Source organism: Micropterus salmoides, unplaced genomic scaffold (assembly GCF_014851395.1).
Source record: "Micropterus salmoides isolate LMB-PRFRI ecotype aquatic unplaced genomic scaffold, ASM1485139v1 Ms_hic_scaffold_2, whole genome shotgun sequence".
Taxonomy (NCBI): Eukaryota; Metazoa; Chordata; class Actinopteri; order Centrarchiformes; family Centrarchidae; genus Micropterus; species Micropterus salmoides.
Window position 1 is genome coordinate 18602524 of NW_024041150.1, and position 15919 is coordinate 18618442.

Below are 15919 nucleotides of genomic sequence, written 5' to 3' on the forward strand. Positions count from 1 at the left end.
TGTGTGTCTGCATGCATGCTCGAGTCCTCTCACGCGTGGCTGATTTTATCACTGCTTGGCAAAGGTCATCAGTGTGTATGTTTATAGTGACTCTTGCATAATGTGTATGTGAAGGGTTGTAGATTGTTAAAGTGTGCTATCTCTGTACTGAAGGACACAGAGTTCTTTATAGTTCATGATGAAAGGGGAGGGACTGAGGAAGAGAAGAAGAAAGAGAAATGTGGAGGGCGGTTAAACACACACAAAGAGGGCTGAGCTTTACAGTTCAAACCTATCAGGTATGTGATTGTGACTTCTACTAGACATTGTGTCTTTGCTCCTATTTCTGCACCAGGCATGTCTTTATTTCACCATTAATGATTCATGAATGTTCCTGAGATAAAGGAATGTGTTCTCCCCTCTGCTGTATTAGCTTGTATTCATTATTAGCTGCTTGTAATATTAATTATATGCGCTTTAAGCGTATCCTGCTGTTGCACCCTGGGTAGGAGCAGCTCCTAAATGCCTAAAATGTAAACCTCAGAAGAAAAAAAAAAATAGAACGTGTAATATAAGTGCACAAACACACATTCACATAAACACACAAACACATGACAATTGGCCCATACCCTGTGTTTTTACTGCACTCTGTAATTGTGCATACAACAAATGTGCAGGCTCTTTGAAGGTTTCTGCTCTTACGCTGTTCTCCTTTTCATTTTCTCTGTATTTGTTTATTTGTGGGGTTTCTCATGAAGTCATGTGGCCGTGCCCTTGCCTCTCATTGTGTGCGCATGGGAAGTTGTTTCTATGTGTGCATCTGAGTTTAGCAAATGTGTGTGAAGTGGCGTGTATGTGCACTTTATGAAAATGTAGATGGTAACTTGGGCTGGGTTTTGCCTGGGAATCTTTCTGAATGAAAAGGTGAGTTGCTTTCACAACCTCTGTCTAGCGGCTGGGTTCACTCGCAGGTATGTGTCTGTGTTTCAGTCTTCTAACAGCAGAAACCAGTGTTCAGGTCTGCCTCGTCTCACAGGTCTCACTAGTTTTACTCACTTAATGTGAGTCTATTTGCCCCAGGGCCGCACATATGATGTGTTTCACTTTTTATTTTGCTATAAGTTAACACATATTAAGTGATATTTTTATTTTATTCTTTATTTGGTCCACCAATTATTCAGTAGTAGTACAGGGAATTTATTCTGATATGGTGCTGAAATGAAAATGGTTTATGGAAGTTTAATGGTTGTCTTTTCTTTCAGATTTCAGATCAGTGAGAGTAAATATTGTCACAATATCACCATCATCTTCATAATATGAATCAAAATCATACATTTTAGTCACTTGCACCCTTCTAATCCTAGTCCCATTGCTATCTATACCTACTTTTGTCAAACTACATTCTACAGACAAATGCAAACAGCTGATGAACCGTGTGTACGTGTGATAAAACAGCAATACATACAGGTTAAACTCTACATCTGACTCCAGTAATGAGGTTCTGTGGATGTTCGTTAACGACACATGCAAAACAAAAACGTACACACAAGACTTTCTGCCCTCCAAATCAAGCACACAAAGATTGGCTATGACATGAGTGACCCCACAGTGACCTCAATTGATCCAGCTGATTGACTTACAGTAATGCATTAACCTGATTATGTTTCTTAGAAGATGGAGGGTAGATAAAAGCAGAACAGGGAGATGATGACGGTCTGTGTGTGTGTGTGTGTGTGTGTGTGTGTGTCTGTCTGGAGGGTCTGACAGCTCTAATTAACTGATCAACTAGGAAGGGAAGTTAGAGATCTCTTCTTCCCCAACTTCTAATTATCTCGTTCACCCAGTATTTCCTCACTTCTCCTCTTTCTCTTTCATTTCTGCCCCATCTTTCCTATCTTATTCCTCCCTTCCTAGCCCTTTTCAAACTAAGATCCTGCAGTACCACCGAAGAGAAGATCCGTCATTACGCCGGCTTTGCTTTTTTACACTGAACTAAACAACGCCGGCATAATGCTGCCCCAGTGTTTGATTTTATATAGCATGCCGGTGGTCCGGAAGCAAAAGAGGCGTGACGTGTAACACTTCAGCGTCCCATCCTGCCGGCTCCCCCAATTTACACAGACGTCAATTTGGCTCTGTTGCTACCCCCGTTGATGGCTTAACGTCGGAACAACAGTCCCCTCCCCTAAATTCCGTGCTTGTACGTTTTATACAGAATGGCGAGGTGGAAAACCAGTGAAACAAAAAAGGGGCTATCTCTCCTGCTCTTGCTTTCACTGTGTGTTACATCGCCTATCTCTTTAACCCAGACACACTGAACCCTGACCCCTCTCACTTGTGTAACTTCTATGATAGCAGTGCTTGTGTGTGTGCACATGCGTGCCCCACGATGTCTCTTGCTCCACTTCTTCTCAATACATGAGTCAGAAGTCACACATGAGTCAATTTATTTTAAGATCCAGTTGAACCTTTCAAATTTACTTCATTGCCAGCCTCATTTTCTGTCTAATGTATGTCCCCTGCTGTCTTTTTGTTTGAGCAGATTCTTTTATACGTATGTATAGACATTATTTCATAAGTGCAGTTGTGCCAGCCATGCATTTCCAGAAATGACAGGTGTGCATTCAGTGTGTGTATCAAACAGAGTGTGAGAAATCAAAGCTATGTCTGACTTGGAGTTTTCACAAGGATATCTACGTCTCTGCATGAGTGTGTCTGGAGGGCAGCGGGTGCACTGTGACCTTTAATGGGTCTGAGTGAGTGTTTGTGTGTGTGTGCGTGTGTTTGTGTGTGTGTGCGTGTGTGTTTGCCCCTAGACCGGTAACATGATCTGTCTCGAGGAGTTGAGCCCTCCATCCCTCCTCTGTCTGTCTGCACCCTGCCTCTCCTTCCCTCACTCCTATATTGTCCCCTATCCGTTCACAGTCTGTCTACCCCTTTTCCTGCCTTTCATTGCCCTGTCCCCTTTTATTCCCCCCTAACCTTAAACTTGTAAATCGGTGTCAACCCAAACCTAGAAATACATCTGTCCAAACCCTCAACCCTTTTAGCTTTTGGAACACTCTGTCACTCACGCACTCACTGTGATCAGATAGCTTTGATTGCAGAGATCTGAGAAGGAAGAAGTACGTGTGTGTGTTTGGTAGGGGGTCAGTGTTGGTGTTGTAATTAGTTTTTTCCTTTGTTTGAGTAGTGTTAGACGTCTGGAAGCAGTCTGCGTGCTGCCCACTGTACTGCACTGATATGATATGGTATAGATTATTGGGGGGGGGGGCAGGCTGACTCTCTCCCGCAGGATTTCTATCACTGATGTGTAGAATTACAAGCTTCACAGTGTGTGTAGGCTATTCCAGCTCCTCTCTGTCAGATGTCAGCAGCGCATAGGCCGTCTTCTTCCTTCTGTATACATTCAGGAGAAACAGAGAATCTGCAAAAAGGAAAAACTATGAACCTAAATATATTCTCGAGGCAAACAACCCAAAACAAAGCCATGCGTCCAAGATGCTTTGGGAGTTGAGAAGCCTTTAATAAGACGGCTAAGACATTACAAACTCCTACACTCATCAGCTGATGGCCACAGGCCGATATGTGTAGGTGGTTTTAATATATTGGAACAGTGTTATGGTTCTGATGAATGTTACAGCCCAAACTGGAGTCCTTCACCCTCCCACCGCCCACTGCTACAAAATATTCTCTCGGAAATCTTTCTGTTTGTTCTCACTCATAGGTTTTAGGCTCTGACCAACTCTTCTAAGTCTTTTATTCAAATTTTCCAATCAAACTGGAGCTTTAAACACAGGGCAGAGCGTGCACTGTGTACTGTTTGGGCAGTGTGTTTGCAGTTTCCAGGAGGTGTGTGTGTGTGTGTGTGTGTCCTGTACTCTGTTGCCATATGGCGGCTGTATTAGCCCACAGTGTAAACACAGCTGGCTGCCTCCCGTGGCTGCATGGGTGAACAGCAGTCTGCCTGCAGATACAAAAAGCCCTAATAGGAGGATCACATTCACCGCTAGTACATTAATATGGCTATTAGGCACATTGGGATTCATGGTGTGTTATTTGTAAGGCACATTAGTGTCACTGTTGTTGCTGCTGCAGGCAGTTGTGATATGTTTTAAAAATTGTGATGACATATTTTGTGAATATTTTAGTCTGAACATGACACAAGTGTATTCCCTCTGATGAAAAGTATAATCACTATTTAGATGTTTTAATCATGCTGTTACAGTGTAAACAGTAAGGGTAAAAGCTGCATTCCTGTTTGTTTTTACACAGAATGTGTGCGGACACTAAAATTTGTTGCTGTTCATATGGTTGGCTGATATAGGTATTTATCAAAGAGTAATGCTTATCGTCGCCTGAACCAGAGACACGTAAAAGATATAGCAGAGAGGAGAGGGCAGGTACTGAACATTGCACATCATAAATAATGTCAGAAACTCTGCTGCATGCTAGCCAGTGCTCAGGGTAGCGTGAAATCTGCTCTCGCCCCCTCCTTTCTTATCTTCCCTCCCTATCGCACTCCCCCTCTAGCTCTTTGTGTATCTGTGTGTGTGTGTGTGTGTCTGTGTGTGTGTGTGTGCACAGGGTAATTGAGGTGTGTGACCTTGCTGTAGGCCTGGCAGGTGTGAAGGGAGGGATGGAGGAAAGCTGGGGATGAGATGAATGGGGGAAAGGGTGAAGCGAGGGATAGATGGATGGAGGGCTCTGCTGTTATATGTTCGCAGACTGATAGTATGCCTACATGCACATATGTATGGTAATGTTTGGCATTCTGTAGTTAAAAAAATTCATGCGATTGTATGTGTGGATGGAAGCGCATTTTTCTGCTGTAAGATCCTATGCATGCTGCTTAGAAATTAGATCATGTGCGAGTGTGTGGGTGTATATGTGTTACAGAGCAGACGAGGTGGCATATATAATTTTCTATATGCTACAATGTGTGCATCTGAATTAAAATGGTTGCATGTAGCAATTTTAAACATCACTGCCAAAAGTCAGCATAATTACTGTAAGCCAATGAGAGTAATGGTGAAGGTGACTGGCAGCCTTTATGTCACACCATTTCTATTACTACCGTCAAGACTACATTTCCCAAACACGCTGTTGCCTCCTGCCTCAATGATGTTGATGAATGGTGTTTCTTCTGCCGCTGACTGAAGAATTATGGAAGAAGATAAACATGTTGGAAGCAATTTTAGCCCCGTACACGCTTTTACGTTAATCTGAGGACAGTTTAAAGAGTTCGTATAGTGCTTTTTGGCTTTTTCCTTTCTTGTGTTCTATATCTTCTGATTTTAATAGGATTGCAAACTGAAAAGGCCAAAAGTCCACCCCAAAGGGAGCACAGAAAACACTGTTCCCTGAGCTTCCTGAAATCAGCTCGATTGTAGTCCACCTTTTACTTCCGTAACCTTTCTGCATTGCTATTTAACATGCGTCATAATGCTTGCCTAATGAGTGTGGCACATCTTCAAAAGCGTTGAACTGCAACACACACAGTGTTAATGTGATGTGGAGACAAAACATTCCATATGAAAGATCAGTTTGTTACAAATTAATAACTTACCACTCTGAAACTCTTGCTCCAGCCCAGATTGCGAAGCTGGTTTGGGAACATGTACAGCTGGGCCAAAGCTATGGTGACGGATTGTCAGGACCCGCCCTACTCTGCTTCTGATTGGCTAGTAGTCCTTAACTACGTACCACCCATGTGCAACTCACAACAACGATCAAATAGAAGTGAGATGCTTCACTCTGTAGCTAAAACAAAGCATTCAACACACAGGGTGAAAAGAGTAGCTGTAGCAATTTTTTTTTGAATGCATTTTTTGAAAATGAAACCATGTTAACCTGTTCTGGTACAACCCCTAAATAAAATAATGAACCTGAAAATGAGCATAATATGACCACTTTAACATGTTGATCTCTTCGCTTTTATGCAAAAGTCCCGACAGCAATCTTTGTAGGACGGACCTAGTAACATTGCAACACAACACAAATCTGAACTGGATGCAGTCAGATTAACATAAATCAGGCAGCAGCAGCAACAGAAAGAGAGAGAGAGATGCGTGCCTTGAACTGCCTTCTAACGCCACTGTAATAAATTTAATATAAACCTAACCCTCAATCATTATCTCTTATGCACAAAGAAAATAAAATCATATAGTTCAATTTTTCATTCACACCGACTGCATGGACGAAAGAGTGAATATCTAGCAAAACTCTAAACATGCAGCATGTCAGCAAATAGAAGTCCCATTTTAATGTCATTCGCTCTGTGATAACATTAAAGTTTTGGTAACGGATGTGAAAATATATCATTGAATTCAATTTGAGAAGCCAAGGTGAGCATCCCTCACATTCACCGGGGTCATTAATTAAGGCTTCAACTGCAAAAATCAATGTAATAATCCACAAGTGATCCATCCTGTCAAAGAATAAAGAACATTGTTCTCCCTTGCTATCGTAACATTTGTAAGTCACCTCTGTTTCGCATGTACCAGGTGCCAAATATCGCACGATGTGGCTCTTTCTGAATTTATGCAAAAGTCATCTGACTGAATGACACAATGCCATCACTTTAACAGACCGATGAAGCCAGCAATGTCAGATATTCCATGTCTGAACAAGGCTCTTTGGCTTCCCGTCTGCTATTACAAGAAAAAGCCTTAATCTCTACCTGCACAGTGCCCTCTTTCTGTTTTGGGCTGTAAAGCAATGCAGCACGTTTTCAGCAAAATCTGACCTGGTGACACACATTGTAAAGCGTAAAGACTGTCAGATGGTCACATTTACATTCAGCGCTCATAATTGAATAAATAACCTTTGCCGCAGCACAGATCCCGAAAGTATCATTTTGGCTTCAGTCTTAAACTGAAACTTAGCAACAGCTAGAAGAACATTTACTGAGGATCTGCCTCGTAAGGGATCAGAAGTTCAGTATCATACACTGTAGCTTATCGTCAGCCCATAAAGTGTTTTAAATGTAATCAGTAAAGTGTTAAAATCAACTCCAAAACTGATTGGTGAGGAGAGGACAGAGCAGGGGTGATATGATCTCATCTCCTTAAATTTGTTAAGTCTAGCAGCTGTGCTTTGCACCAGGTGTATAGTAATTATAATAATGTTCTATAATGATGAACCGATGTTACATGTAGCTCCTTCAACATGAAAAGACACGTTTTCATCTCCACACTGAGCCTGCCGTCGTCGGCTCCACAGAGTAGTGTGGAAGCAAAGAGGCAGTGAGCTCTAGCACACCCATCCCCCTCGTCGTCTTCTCTCCCCTGTCGTTCTCCACCCCCCTCCCCCCTCCGCTGTGCTACACAGTAGCACAGTGCATCTGTGTCATGTCACTGGGTTCTGGCGTCCCGGAGTAACCCCCCCTCCCCACCCACCCTCCCATACCAGTGAAATCTCCCTCCCTCTCTCTCTCCCTCTCCGTCCTTGTGTGGCTCAGACTGTCATGCCCGATCTCTTCATCTTCTCGCCATCCACCTCATCCCTCGTCCCTGTCTGCTTTCTCCACAAGAAGTTCCCCCTCCCTCGCCTGTCCCTGTCATCCTCTCTTTCTCTATGCTTAATGTGTGTCACTCTTTTAATATCTCTCCCTCTCTCACTAACACAAATACACATCATTGCTCTCTCTCTCTCACTCTGTCTGTCCTTCCCCTCTCTCATGAAGCATACACAAACATAAAACTGTCTCGGTGCATACATTAATAGATCCAAGCTCCTTAGCTGGCTCCTGCATGCATAATCTATCTGCTCATACAGATTGTGAACAGTGGCACTGAACAGTGTGTGTGTGTGTGTGTGTGTGTTTGAGGCCCTAGGCTCCTCCTCCCTCCAGAGAGACAGACAGGTGTGGACCAGATTGAGTTCCGCCTCATTTCCTCTGCCCTGTGCAGCTGGTCAAGGACACACATTTACACACGTACACACACATACACACACAGGCATGTCTTCGACGTATGGTTATGCACACATGCACACACGCTCACACACTTACAAGAACAGAGACATGCATACTGCACACACCTCAAATAAAGACACAATACAAGATACAGAAGGATCAAATGCAGCATTAGCATAAACTAGATGTGTGTGTGTGTGTGTGGTGAGTGTTCATAAGGCTGCCTGCACTTGAATTCCTATGGAGGAGGATTACAACAATGATTACAACAGTATTTCCATGGCGACGCTGACAGATTTGTGCATGGTAGAAATCCGGCCCCAGTATAAAGTCGCTCCCACTGTATGTTACATTCAGTCTGTATCTAATCCACACACACACACGTAACAGTACACGCACCATTACATTATTTATAGCCGTCTGTGGTTATTTATATTTGACATGACAGAGCTCGTATTGGCTGTCCATTTTTTATGCTGGTATCAAATGTGTCAACACTGGAGGAACATTATGATCATGGCATACATTCATGAACACACTCAACACACACTCCTGCTGATCACCACCAGCTCTTGTGTTGATGTCAAGGCACATTTTTACAAGTCTCAGGAGAGCCGGTCATTGGCCATCAAAGGAAGTCTACCACTCCAAGCAGTTTCCCCCACTTTAAATAAGTAAATAAAGACAGAAAATTAAAGTGCAACAGTCGAGTGAGATTAAACTCCTTCATTACCAATGTTACAAACAGTACAAAGAGTATTAAAATGAATTGCTTTGATTCCACTGAGATGTCAACTATAATATAATGTGGTAAAAGGGCTGCAAGATCATTGGTCACATTTCTTTCCCATGTGGATAGAATGAAGCAAAAGCCATGTTAGATCTTCATATGTTCCTCAGGTAAGGTGTGGTGAGGATGTTAAATGTTTCTCATCCACACCATGAAATAGATTTCTGCGGCGCTTCTCTCTGTTTTGTTCTGTTCTGCTTTCTGTCTCCTCGCTTGACTTAGTTTCTTTGTTATGGCAGTTCCACCTTGATAGATATTGCACACTGAATAGTGACAAGAAAGGGCTGGGAGGGGCACACCCCCACACACACATATATATATACACACACAAACACCCTCTTTTGTCTGTAGTATCTGTGTATTCTATACTTGTGTTGAGGTCTGCGTGTGGTGTGTGTCTGTATGCCCGTCTGCTTTGGCGCCTGCCCACTGCAGGAAGTGTGGGGTCACAGTGTCTGGAGGGCAGCCAGACAGCCTCCCCTTTAAACGCCCAGACACTGATACTTTGCCTTTAAGAACGCCGCCTATAGGAAGAGATTTACCATGCAGACACAGGGGTGGGGGTGGGAGGGGTTTAGTATGTATACATTATGGGGTTATATGCTTGCTTGCTGGTGAAAGTGATTGAGTGCTTGTCATATTGTGCAAGTACGCATACGTGTGTGTGTGTGTGTGTGTGTGTGTGTGTTTGAGAGAGAGAGAGAGACACTGTGTGTGTGTGTGTGTTTGAGAGAGAGAGAGAGAGACACTGTGTGTGTGTGTGTGTGTGTGTGTGTGTGTGTGTGTGTGTGTGGTCCTATGAAGACGGTATGAGCCACCATGTGGGGATCACGTGTGCCAGAGCAGATAAAGAAGTCTTTGTGAGCAGATGCAGAAGATGCAGCTCACATATACACACACACACACACACACACACACTCTGTAACCTATACGGACACTATACTGCTCTTTCATGTGCCATTTTGTCAGCTCACTTTTGCTTTCAGTGTGACAATGAGGGTGTGTGGCTGGCTGCAAATTAGAAAATTCCATTTTCAGCCTTTTATATTTATTAGATATGAAATCATCATTGTGGTTTGGAGGGAACACGCACACAGCGGTGTGATTAGAAAGGCCTGAGTCAGTCTTTTTGGTATGTGACGGTTAACTTAAATGGCATTGTGCAACTACATAGTACAGTTTAGCACCTCTGCACTGGTATGTGGGCTTGGCAGGGCTTGCCTGACCACTCTCCAACTTTGTCTCCCACACACACAGTCATACACTCAGCCCCAGAGACAGTAAGAGTGGATCCTGGGCTTCCACAGCTTCCTTGTAAACACCTCAAATTCCATCTTCATATTGCAAACACTCAGAAGCTACTTTAAGGGTGAGAAGAGTGCTATTCTTTTGACTTGTTTGAAATTTCTCAAATGTTTTTATTTTGTTTAGCTTGTATGAGGGGGATGCCTCTAGCCACATTCTCAGACTCTGTGTGTGTGTGTGTGTGTGTGTGTTTGTGTGAAGCATGTTTAAGCATGCCTGCTCCTCTTTATTCTAATGTTGTTGCTGGTATCGAGCTACCAGCAGTATGTCAGCATACTCTTCAGTGTTCAGAGACTTCAGTTGTGTTGCTAAAAGCAGGATTATACTGCAGTGGAACAAGCCTGAGTGATCAGCACAACTGATGTCTCTTCATGTCTGTTTGACATTCAAATGTGACCAGCTCTCACCATTTTGCCATTACAAAGTGCTGATTCCACCATTTTGTAGGCTGTTAAAGATGAGACATATTATCATCTATTCAGCCAGGTGTGCAATTTTAGATGTGTACTGCTGGCAGCCAAATAATGCAAAGTTTTCTTGAGGGTTTCAACCCCTTTGGAGCATGTACGGTGTTTCTGTACACAAGTACGTTAGACGCTGTTTTTAGGGACATTGTTGACATGTCAGAGTTTCAATGTTTGATGGCAAAGCCATGTTTAATTTTGGAGGATTGACGTCACAAGACTGTGCCGGCGTCGGCAGCTGTGGCCGTGAGCGGCGCTCTCTGCTCCGCTGCTGTGGTAAGGTTTGTGTATTAAAGAGAGAGTGAGAAGAGAAGAGAAAGGACAGGAAAAACAGAACATGAAAAGTGTTAAAAGGGTTATATTCAACACCCATTTACACGACGCGCACACACAGACACTCTCTCTCTCACACACACATAATCATACTGTTCACAGGTCTTGATTTTGGCAGCAGCCACAATCGGGCTGCTTTCATTAGCGTCTGTCTAGACACGAATTATTACCAACTGTTCGTTCTTGTCTTCTCTCTCTGTCTCTCTCTCTTCCTATTTGTCTGGTCGTGGGCTCAGGGCTGCTGAATTTTCAGACAGTATTGGGGTGTGTGTGTGGTGCAGCACTAGTTGCTGAGTCTGTCTGTCACCCTCCTCCTCTTTAAGTGGGTGTAATTTTGCTGCTTGTCCCCAAAGAGGAAGTGGGTCTGTCTCGCTTGTTACTTTTATCCATTCGTTTCTTTGCATCTGTGCGTGTGGGAGTCAGAGTGGGTGTGGTGGTTCGTGAGCCAGGCTTGGTTTTGACCATGACCTTTTACTGAAGCCATGTGGCAGAAGTTCACCGAGCCAAACAGCCCCGACCACAGTCAACCTGACACTCCTCCTCACTGTCTGTAGCTCTGCCAGCCATGACCTTGCAAAAATGTATGTTTATAGGCAAATAAGACAGAAAACAGACTTGCTTCCTCTCTTATACATGCACACAAAAATAAAACATTCTCCTCTTAAATCCAGTTTATTGGGCATGAGTTGCGTGACATTTGATATATTTGCTATGTAGCTTTTTAAATAGTAACACATCTGACAGAAAATGCAAAGAAGAGTCCTAATATCTCTGTTTAGGTTTTTAGAGGTTTGGAAGAGAAATATAGTTATCCAATGAGAGTAGATAAAAACATGGAGACACACAAGAACATCTGAACAGTTTTATCCAACCAGCTGAATGGAATAACGTAAAACCAGTAATGCATTGTTTCACTGTAGCCCAACAGTACGATTAACCAGCACAGAGGGGCCTTACCACCTCCTCCTGCCATTCAAACAACTTGAACAACAGCACACTCCTTATGTCCTTATCTCACACACAAGTTCAGGATGTGGTGTGACAGCATTCCAAGCAGATCTGAAGCTGTTCACAAAACAAAGTGTCCTCGCTCATGATTAGCCCGAATATTGTAGTATCCACCCCAGGCTGGTGACTTTGCCAAAGCTTCATTTAAGGATTTATCCTGTTCTGGGTAGTAACCCGGTAAACACACAACAGAAATCACAGCAGACAAACGGCCATGGCACAGAGGGACACACAGGCAGGCTCAGAAGAAGAAAAGCCTGTCATTTACCACCAGTCCTGCAGCAGCCTGCTATTTCACGTGCATGTGTGTGTGTGTATGTGTGTGCAGGTATGAAGCTTGCTGCCCCAACTTGAAGAGACCTACTGAATCACTTGGAGCAGCCCAGGCATGGCTACTTTACTCACGCCATGCAGGTTCACACATGTTGAGGACATGTGCGTGCGTGCGTGCGTGTGTGCGTGTGTGTGTGTGTGTGTGTGCTGTTAGGTGAATGTGCTGATTGTACTGTATACACTAGGTCAGTATGTACACTATGCGGCAAAGCAGTAAGACAGGGTTCCTTTTAAAAAGGAACGCAGGTGTCAGATTGTGCACACAAATTGCATCAATGGAACAGAATGGTGTGTGTACTTAATTACATAAGTGCATTATGTGGCTATGTGTTTAGCATATTAGGTCTGTTGTTTCAAAGACAATAGTACCTTTGACAGCTTAGTATTTTCTAAGATGGAATGCTTGTCTAATAACCTGGGCGACTGTGTGTTTTAAAAACAAGGTTGTTTAGACTGAATTAATACATTAATCTGCAATAAACAAGACAGTGTGCGGGAGCTAATATTTATTATTATATATATTAGCAGGTAAAAAAAGCAGCCCCTTCATTTATTACAACTATACCATGTCTTTGAAATTGCAGGGCCACTCAGCAAAGAAGTTGAACCTGGCTCACATACGTCACAGCACCCATTTCTGATTACTTTGTAACTTTAAATGTATGTTTCTACTGTTAATGTGACTGTCATGGCATTTGATCGACTGAGTTGGGAAATCATTCAAGCTATTTATCTTCATCTACTTCTCAAACTGGACTTCCTGGATCACATTTCATCTTCTCACTGTACCTTTAGTTACTAGTTACTTCCAACAGATCCTCTTGCTTTTAGTCGCAGTGCTGTTTTTTGCTCTGAAAGCTAGATTAAACAACTCTGTACAATACTACACACTAAATTCTCTCTTCCCTCCCATCTGTCTTTGTCAAACCAGCCCTGCTCTGTTTTAGCTCTCTCCTTATCTCTCAGTCTGTCTTGGTTTCTCCTCCTTTTCATCTTTTGCCTGGCTCAAGGCCTTTACACCCCCCCCCCCCCTCACATTAGCATCTACATCTCCTCTGCTCTCCACCTCTAAGCAAAGTCTCTGTTACTCCACCCCTCTGCCATTCTCTCTCTCTCTGTGCTGGTTAATGTCAAAGTGAGTTGCTCCCACTGGTTAACCTTTACAGACAAAAGATAAACACCACTTTCTATATCTTTCTATCTCTTGCTTGCTCAGCCTTTCGTTATTTCTCTCATGTTCTCCCTCACATGTTATCTGTCTTCATCAGTTTTATTTTAAAATGTATTTCAATAGCTTTTCTGCAATTTCGCTTTCCTTGCCTTGCCAAGGTCTCTCTCTCTCTTTCACTGTGTCTTTATGTTTTTCACCTCCCCTTTTCCGCTCCCCACAGTCCTGATATTGATCAAGGTCAAATGATTATGTCAAAGCTTGTGACATTTATTCGATGTGTCATGAAAGAATATATTCTACCCTCGCAACAATTCGGCCTCCAACACACACACATTTGCTCTGCCTGGCATGCCTTCTCTTTAAGGTGGCTGTTTCTCGCCCGCATTCCCCCTCACCCACCTACATACACAAACAGCCAGTCCACCTTTACAGCGGGGCCAGCTGTGGCCCCTTTAGGGGGTGTGACCTTTGACCTTGAGTTCAAAGGTTTGGGGCCTTCACCACCAGGCTGCAAGATCAGTGAAGGCTGAGCCAGCTATATCTGCCTCGTATTGACACAACTGTCACACACACACATGCACACAAGCTGCCTTAGGCTGTGTATATTGCGTTGGTTCCGTGTGTACAGGCTCAACAGAGATACATATGGAAGCCTCCGTTTGTGGGCGTGTTTTATGTTTCAGCCTTGTAGGTAGATTATCAGAGCGAGACAAAGAAAGACAGGGAAGGAAGAAAATAGAAGAATGAGTAAGGGAAGATGAGAGGAGTGAAAGACAGAGAGGCTTTCAGCTCTGACAGGACATTGGTTTGTGGGAACAGACACCAAATTAATCCTTGTATCTTTAGTAGTAGATAATTGACTTTGCTGTTCCCTGCTGACACTTTAACACGGACATGAACCAACAGTGCAGTCACCAAAAAAAGTTGTGTATACCTAACAAAAGCAAAACGGACACAGTGTCTTTGCGGTGCAGGTCAGTGGTCACATAGATGTTATAGAAGGAGAGAGGAGGGAGAGGACAGATTGGTTACATGTAAGCTGTTTGTGTGTGTGTGTGTGTGTGTGTGGGGGGGGGTGTAAGAGAGTGGGTGACATTTGCGACTAGCATCACCCGCAACCATTTGTTTAAAGGGCACATCCTGTGAATGTGAGTGCATACGAGAGATAGAAAGTGTGTGTGTCAATTTGTTCCTCTCACTGTTGTCTGTGGTGTGTGTGTGGTGCATTTTTTGAGTAACCATGTCCGTTTTTGTGTTTGAGCACCATCGCAGGCTTTGTGTGCTCTCGGGGTGGAGGTGGAGGTGTGTGTGTGTGTGTGTGTGTGTTTATGTGTGCATGTTGGGGGGGTGGGGAGGTAAACCTGAGTGCCACCTGTTCTTAGTCATGTGTCCCGGCACTGACACTCACTGAACAGGCGGCACACGAGGAACACACACACACAGATGGCCACAGCACTAGGCCAGGCCCTGCTGTGCATTTTGGCTGACACACACACACACACACACACACACACACACACACACACACACACACACACACACACACACACACAGTTTCATAAGCCACACCAAGTGACATATTGACAACATCATGACCACAGAACAGTCAGCAAACGTCACACATGTATGATGACACAAGGGAATGGATTAAAATAGGTGTTGATCTTTTAACCTTCAAAGTGCTGATTAACTTCAGCGCACACTGGAATGTCACACACGTGTTTGACCTGACAAAAACGCCTCATCATCCCGAACACACTTCACTGCAGAACAATGTTAAACCACAGATTTGTGGAAAAAGTGGCTGAATATTGTTACACAGGTGAAATGTAATGGATATAAAAGGGTGCATGTGACTTTATGTTGACTTCAGTCTCTTGTGATTGATTTTATTTTTGTGTGTGTGTGAATTTTGATCAAGCAATGCAACAGCAGTGTTTCCTCTAGGATTTTTTTCAACAGTGCCCGCACCCCTGAAAAAATAGTCACAATTCACAAAAAAAGTAAACTTCAGTGTTTCCCCAGCGTCTGGGAAGCAAAATTTTTGTCTGAATATAAAACCCCAACACAACATGTCTCAGCAACATTGCTCTTGTGTCCATGATCATGCGATGCACTTTAGAATAGCTATAGATGAATGATTTGGTGTTGGTCGGGGGTTTTGGGGGTGGTCCCCCAAGAAAAGTTTATGTTTTCTGATGAAAAATATGTAATTTCACATCATATTGGGCCATTATTTTCACCATATCTCTGAAAAAATACTTGGAAAAGCTAGAGCAGATAATAAATAAACAACAGCCAAAGATCAGTCTACTGGAGGAACTACAATCTTTAGATCTGGAGAAAGTAATTTTGTTGGTTCTGTTGCTCCACAGTGATTTTACAGTGATGGCACAGCATGTTTTGGGCATCACCCCGAAGCCTTAACGGCAGGAAAACCCTGTTAATATGTCCTCAGAATCATTATAGATACGACTGTTCATGTTTGCCTTTTGTGTCTTCATTTTACAGCTTCTGACATTTTTCTGTAGACAATAAAATAAAAAATAAACATGAGAAACCTCCTCCCTTCTGAGATGCATTTTATTTGCGCATTAAAATCCAAAAAGAAATGTCTC

The 15919-nt window shown here is 43.3% G+C and overlaps 1 protein-coding gene across 1 annotated transcript in view; it reads left to right on the top strand.

Annotated features, from left to right (window-relative positions):
• The window catches only part of kdm6ba (lysine (K)-specific demethylase 6B, a), a 100095-nt gene that overhangs the window by 54561 nt on the left and 29615 nt on the right, over positions 1 to 15919 (top strand).